The sequence below is a fragment of the Zingiber officinale genome, chromosome 1B (assembly GCF_018446385.1).
Source record: "Zingiber officinale cultivar Zhangliang chromosome 1B, Zo_v1.1, whole genome shotgun sequence".
Classification (NCBI taxonomy): domain Eukaryota; kingdom Viridiplantae; phylum Streptophyta; class Magnoliopsida; order Zingiberales; family Zingiberaceae; genus Zingiber; species Zingiber officinale.
Genome location: NC_055986.1, coordinates 34,650,513 through 34,658,057, shown reverse-complemented (window position 1 = coordinate 34,658,057; position 7,545 = coordinate 34,650,513). Strand labels below are relative to the sequence as shown.

General features: G+C 40.8%; 1 non-coding gene across 1 annotated transcript; it reads right to left on the bottom strand.

Moving 5' to 3' along the window:
* Positions 1-7,192: 7,192 nt before the first annotated feature.
* On the bottom strand, positions 7,193-7,298 carry LOC121994513. The gene has a single exon (XR_006115752.1). It is a non-coding gene; the product is annotated as a small nucleolar RNA R71 (small nucleolar RNA).
* Positions 7,299-7,545: the final 247 nt, after the last annotated feature.

Sequence of the window (7,545 nt, the reverse complement as noted above, 5' to 3'; positions counted from 1 at the left end):
TCAATTCCTTTACCTTCACGTGTAGATCGACTACCTTCTCACCTTTTTCCAGACGGATGTTCGTCAGTCTGTTCCGGAGGATGTCTCTTCTTGCTAGCTTGGCTTCGGATGTTCCTTCGTGGAGCTCCAGGAACTTCTCCCAGAGTTTTTTGGCCAACGAGTAGCTTCCGATGTGGTTGACTTCTTGAGGCGGCAACACGCTCAGCAGGTGATATTCCGCACGGTTGTTCGCTACTAAATCATTCTGCTCCTTCTTTGTCCACTGACACTCTTCTTTTTCTTCTCCATTCTGATTCGTCGGAGCTACAAAGCTATACTTTATAATTAACCGAATTTCGAAATCAGTTTTCAGGAATACCTCCATACGACGCTTCCAGTGTACGAAGTCTCCCTCGAATTTTGGTGGAACAATGCTTGGTCTGGCCATCTCGTTGCTTCGATCGACGATTAGTCCTCCTGAAGTGCCTTGCTCTGATACCACTTGTTGGTCCCTTTGGAGGCCGTCAAGAGGGGAGGGGTGAATTGCCCTAAAAAAATAAATCTAACCTTTCTCGAATTTTCAACTAAATAATAAACACTACTTGTAATAAAAGAAATAGAGACTAATTAAAAGAAAACAGACACAGGGGATTTACTTGGTTTGTAATAAGAAGATTGCTAATCCAAGATGAATATGACGCACTATTTGATGATCTCCTTCGGGCGGAGTAGCATTTTTACAACGTTGACAGCACAGACAGAAAAGTAAAGCGCAAAGAAACTGATTACAAGTGAAGTAAATAAATGTGCAAATCAGTGCTTTATAGCACTGTTCGGGGCGCCCCGAAGGGTTCTGGGCGCCCTGGGGGGGATAAAACTTTATCCCCCAATGTTCAGATCGAGTTGAACCTCGATTTGGTCAAAATCCACTTCTGGGCGCCCGGAATGGTTCCGGGTGCCCGGATCACTTAAGTCAACCTAATTGACTTTTTGTGGTCCGGTTCCACTGCTCCGGTTCAGCTCGTCTTGGTCCAGATCTTCTGTTCCGGCTCCGCTAGCTTGGGTGATCTCGACCATCCGGAATAGGGCTCACCCGAACTCAAGTTCCGACCTTCTCCTCGAGCAGCCTTCCTTCCTGATTTCTCGTCCCTCGAACGTCGCGTACGTTCTTCTCGTCTACCAGTGTACTCTTTCGCGGTCACCTCATCCCTCGGACACACCGAGCCCGTTGACTCTCTCCCCATGTCGTCCTTATCGTTAGTCGCATCTTCCACTCAACTTCCTATGTTCCTAAGCTCCTGCACACTTAGACACAATGGTTAGACAAAGCATGACCTAACTTAACTTGTTTGATCACATCAAAACTCTTTGGGGTTCCAACATCTTGTTCTTTTGATCAATGGGGCATGAATATAGTTGGGCCTTTCCCTCTTGCACCTGCTCAGAGGAGATTCTTATTAATAGCCGTTGATTATTTTTCTAAATGGGTAAAAGTAGAACCGTTGGCCTGAATTACTGAATATGCAGTTATTAAATTTTTATGGAAACATATTGTTTGCAGATTTGGTATTTCCCACAAAATAATTTCTGATAATGGAAGGTAATTTTAGGGTAGGAAAATTAAAAAATGATGTTCTGATTATGGCATCACACAAGCCTTTACCTCTGTATCGTATCCACAGAGTAATGGACAAGCTAAAGTAACCAATAGGGAAATTATCAAAGGACTGAAAACTAAATTAGATCACGTCGATGGTAGCTGGGAAGATGAATTACCCAGTGTATTCTGGGCATATCGTACCACTCCTCGAGAAGCCACGAGAATTACTCCTTTTCACCTGGTCTATGGGGGTGAGGCAGTGATCCCGATTGAAGTTGGAGTAGAATTTGATTAAAGAAGGCTTTATGATGATAGCAATGTGGATCGACGCCTCATGGAACTTGACTTAATAGAGGAAGCACGAGACAAAGCGGCACCCCAGCTCATTTCATATCGTTAAAGGATGAGACAGAATTACAACAAAAGAGTTATTCCAAGGTTCTTTCAGGTAGGTGATCTTGTATGGAAGCACATCAAGTCTGTTGGAGATATTAACAAGCTGGAACCCCAATGGGAAGGACCTTATAAAATCGTGCAGAAACTTGTATCGAGTTCCTATTACCTCCAAGATGTAGAAGGGAGAAAACTCGAACGACCTTGGAATGTTAATCATTTGCAACCATATAGAACTTAACAAATATATCTGTAAGTCATTTATGTATTTTGTACAAACATTGTTGATATGAATAACAAAAAAAGTGTCGGCAATATTATTTGGGAGGAGTCATATACTTCTTTAAACCTCCATAATAGTCGATCGGGGACCTTAAGGAGTGGCCAACCTGACTTCCTTAAGGGGAACCAGAGAATTTAAACCATAACAGTCAATCGAGAACCTTAAAGAGTGACCAACCTAGCTTCCTTAAGGGGAACCGGAGACTTTAAACCATTGAATTATCGATCGGGGACCTTAAGGAGTGACCGACCAAGCTTCCTTAAGAGGAACCAAAGACTTTAAATCATAACAGTCAATCAGGGACCTTAAGGAGTGACCGGCCATGCTTCCTTAAGGTGAACCAGAGACTTTAAATCATAATAGTCGATCGGGGACCTTAAGGAGTGACCGGCCATACTTCCTTAAGGGGAACTGGATACTTTAAACCATTGAACAGTCGATCGGAGACCTTAAGGAGTGACCGGTCAGGCTTCCTTAAGGGGAATCAGCGACTTTAAACCATTGAATAGTCAATTGAGGACTTTAAGGAGTGACCAACCAGGCTTCCTTAAGGGGAACCAGAGATTTTAAACCATTGAACAGTCGATCGGGGACCTTAAGGAGTGATCAGACATGCTTCCTTAAGGGGAATTGGAGACTTTAAACCTTCCCTAAGATCATCCATGGGTTTTAGCATCAACATTACTTATTGTGCAAGTGTTTAATCTCGCTGGGGCATACAAATCCGACCAGTCCCTCGTGCAGTTGGGTAAAGGCCAAAGGAGCATCTATATTGTAGATGCTTAATCTCGCCCCGGTATTCAAATCCGACCGATCCCTTATGCAGTCAGATGTTTAATCTCACCCGGGCATACAAATCCGACCGGTCCCTCATGCAGTCGGGTAAAACCCAAAGGAGCATTTATATTGCAAATGTTTAATCTCATCCGGGCATACAAATCCGACGGTCCCTCATGCAATCAGATGTTTAGTCACGTCTGGGCATACAAATCCGACCGGTCCCTAGTGTAGTCAGGTAAAGCCTAAAGGAGCATTTATATTGGAAATGTTTAATCTCATCTGCGCATACAAATCCGACCGACCCCTCATGCAGTCAGATGTTTAGTCTCGCCCGGGCATACAAATTTGACCAGTTCCTCATGCAGTCGAGTAAAGCCCAAAGGAGCATTTATATTATAGATGATTAAACTCGCCCGGGTATATAGATCCGACTGGTCCATCATATAGGTCGAGAATTCTTCATATATAAGCAAGGTATTTAACTTATCATACAAATCCGGAGATCATCAAAAAAGGTTCATTCAACATTATATCACTCAAAAAATGATTATGAGGTATACTTCCTTTGAGTATAATTTCTTTATGCAATTTCTCTACATCTGGTGAGTATATCAAAAAAGTTCATTTATATAAACATTTGGGTGGTTATGAAGACAGGGAAATTACACAAGAAGACACAGGTAATTATGAATTTTCATTAACATTTTATAAACAACAGGTAGTATACAGTAGTTATGAAATTATAAAAAGTTATAGATACAAGATCCCAAGTTTACTCAAATTTGCTTAGGAGGTCTTTTAGAAGTTCTTGGTTAAGTCATCTGCGATCTATAAATAGGGGATGAGGATCTTTAAATAGGCAACCCCTCTCTCTTAGTTGTTGGATTACTTCTTCAATAAAGTGGGTGAGAGTTCCTACAATGCTCCTAGCATACCCCTTACCAAACTCGGGAGAATCTGAATAAGATCTGCGCCTGCTTTGCCAGCGCTCTTCCTCGCCTGCCTTATATGCTTGAAGCTCAAATTGTAGGTTATCCTTTTCCCCCTATAAAATAGCTTTCTCTGCTTTAACCTCTGCTAGTTTTTTAAAAAGTGAGCTTCTTTGCAAATCTTGGGCTCACAATCTTTCTTGTTGTTGAAACAAGGTAAAGTATTTAGAAGCCAACTCTGGCCTAACTCAGGGGACCCCAAACTATGTAATTGCTGCAGCTGGTTTAGCAGAGTAGTTTTGTGAGCAACATCTGAGAGAGCTTTATCTTTTAAGGCCTTTTCAACATTAAGAGTAGAATAAAACCCTTGTAATTATAGCTCTAAGTTTTTCTTTTCTTCCTCTCGAGATTGTAGCAATTGGAGGTTGTCTTGTAAAGCCTTTTCTAAGCTAGCAGTAAACTTAGCCTGTGACTTCACCTTGTCCCGTAGCTGAATAAGTTTGTTGTTAGGGAGGTTGGAAGCAGCTTGTAATTTCTCCACTTTGTCTTTTAAAGTTTGATTAGTTCTCTCCAAATCTACAACCACCTTACCCAAATGTAAGCTTAAGGCATAGAACTGGATAGAATAATAGCATGGTTATACTTGGTAGTTATGAAATAAGGAAGTTAAGATTAAAAACATACTGCAATAGCTTGGCGACTATGGTCATCAGTACGTTCAGATAGGGTGCTTCTTTTCATATGTGTTTGAGATTGTAATCAGGATTCACCTAGTGATCCATTTAGCTGAAGTTGTCCATATGATGCAGGGGTAGAAGTTTGACCAAGTTGGGAAGGTAGTCCATGGGATTGTTTGAAGAGGACGGAGGAGCTGGTGGAGTGATGTGCGTAGATTATATACTCTTTTATGCATTTTTTTACGCACATTTACATACTTTGAGCATGCTTGATCTATGCATTTTTATACTTCCAGCTTTCCTTTTAGCATATTTACTCTTTTGGTTCGGAGATCTGCTTTTTGTGCATTTTCTGTACACAGGAGTCGAAATTGGTGAACATTATGCGTCCTCGGACAAGCTTGGAAGGAATTGAAGGGAGAGAGCATCATGCCGTGTACCACACACGGCCGTGTAGTTTTAACAGGAAGGGAAGAGGACATGGCCGTGTGAATCTCACATTGCCGTGTCTTGATTTGAAGAAATTAGAGCAGATACCTTACATGGCCATGTAGATCTACATGGACGTGTGAGGTTTCCAGAGGCCAAGCAGGTGGTGGCTGTGTGCACCACACGGCCGTGTAGCATTTCCAGAGAACAGAAGGGTCCTGGCCGTGTGAGTCACACGGCCGTGCAGCTTTGGCAGAGAAGGAACTGGACATGGCCGTGTGAATCTCACACGGCCATGTCATGGGGCCGTGTGGCGCCCGATTTCCTCCTCTATTTAAACCCTCCTTCATGAATTGAAAGGGGATCTCTCCCCCTTTGGGAGAAGGCAAGATTTGGTGGTTTCCTCCCATTCTTGGGAGGATTTCTGGGCAATTCGAGGGGAGTTCTTGACGATTTCGACTCCGGAGCGAGGATTGGATCCGAAGACGAGGCTTCTTCGTAGATAAGTTTTCTCTTTTCCCCTTTTTCTTGGTTTCTTGGATTAGGGATTTAAGAAATGCTTGTAATCTTTATTTCTTCGGGTATTCTTCCTCGATTCATGGAGTAGATCTTGTATTCTAGGATTAAAGGAGTATTTGTATGATGGATTGATGTAATCTCTTGTGGATTTACCAATTTCTTGTTTCAATGACATTATCTTGCTTGTATCAATTAGATCTTGAATGATTAATGGTGATTTGTGCTTAATTCTCATTCTTGATTGATTGTTTGGATTTCTTGTGGACTTTGTAAAGATAAACTCTCACTCGATCATCCGAGGGATCCACGTGACAGGTGCAAGCCCGTGTAAGGACGTTTGAGAGATAATCTTGAAGAGGAAATAGGAATATTCAAGAGAGTAGGATGGATCTTGTGATTAGTTTCTTGTATCTTGATAGATTAATAAGTTGTGGGCTTCTATGTTGATATCCGAGGAAGGCATAGTAATAGTGCGCTTCTGTGTAAGGACAACGTAGGTTCACGTCTAATTGATCATATTTAGATACATTTCTCAGTCCTTAGCCGGTTATCTATTGCAAGAGAGAACCGGCAACTTTCTACTAGTGTTTGACAATTGAGGGATAAGAATTGGTGAACCATTTACATTCAAGAAATCTTACAAAGAAACTGAAACTCCTAGAATCTCCCTTTATCATAACCCAAAACACTAAACTCTTGTTTGTTGATCTTTAATATTAGATTTGTTTACCTTCACTTTGCATTTGAAACAATTGGATAGTTGTTTAGCTAATTCGCATTGAGACATTTCTAGTGCTTATTCCAGTCCCTGTGGATACGATAATCTTTTATATTACTTGCGACATTTCCATACACTTGCGGAGCGTAACAAGTTTTTGGCGCCATTGCCTGGGACTGCGCTATAACATTAGGAATTATCAATTGAGTTAGACTAAACATAACATTTATTTTCCTTTCATATTGCATAGTTGTAACTAATCATTAGATTTCTATTTTTACTTTCTTGTATAACTTTTACTTCTTGTTAATTCTTTTTGTACAAATTCAATTCTGCATTTTTGATTCTTTTATTTTTCTTTTTTTGTTGAATTGTCATTTGCTATCTTGTTCTTGTGTATGCGAAGATCTAATTTTGCAGGGGAATTCTTTCCTTTTGACCCTGAGATTGACAGAACTTTCCATAAAAGAAGAATTCTGCAAAGACAAATTGAAGAACAGGAACATTTGAACATGGCGAATAGATCACTCAAGGATTATGCAGCACCTTATGCAAGAGGTTTTCGATCTAGTATTTCAAGACCTTCAGTGGAAGCTAATAACTTTGAGATCAAACCCGCAATTATATCTATGGTGCAGCAGAACCAATTTGGTGGAGGACCTCATGAAGAACCCAATCAACACTTAGAGGTCTTCTATGAAATATGTGGTACCATGAAAATGAATGGAGTTCCTTCAGAAGCAGTTAGATTATTATTATTTGGGTTTTCTTTAAGAGATAGGGCAAAGCAATGGCTGAATTCTTTGGCCCCTAATAGCATCACCACTTGGGAGTAGTGTGAGCAACAGTTTCTTGATAAATTCTATCCACCAAGCAAAACAGCTCATATGAGGAATTTAATTGCAAGCTTCAAGCAAACTGACTCAGAATCTCTTTTTGAAGCATGGGATAGATATAATAGTATGCTCAGACAATGCCCACATCATGGGTTGGAAAGATGGTTAGTGTTGCACACTTTATATAATGGTATCAACTATCATACCAAAGTGTCCCTTAATTCAGCTGCTGGAGGGGCACTTATGAATAAAAGTTTAGATGAAGCTGAAGAAATTATTGACAGTGTAGCACAAAATCATCATCAATGGGCAAATGGAAGAAGTGGTGGCTATTCTTCTGTAAACCCAACAATTAAAGCATCAGGGAAGTTTGATGTAGATGCAGTCACTCTTTTATCTGCA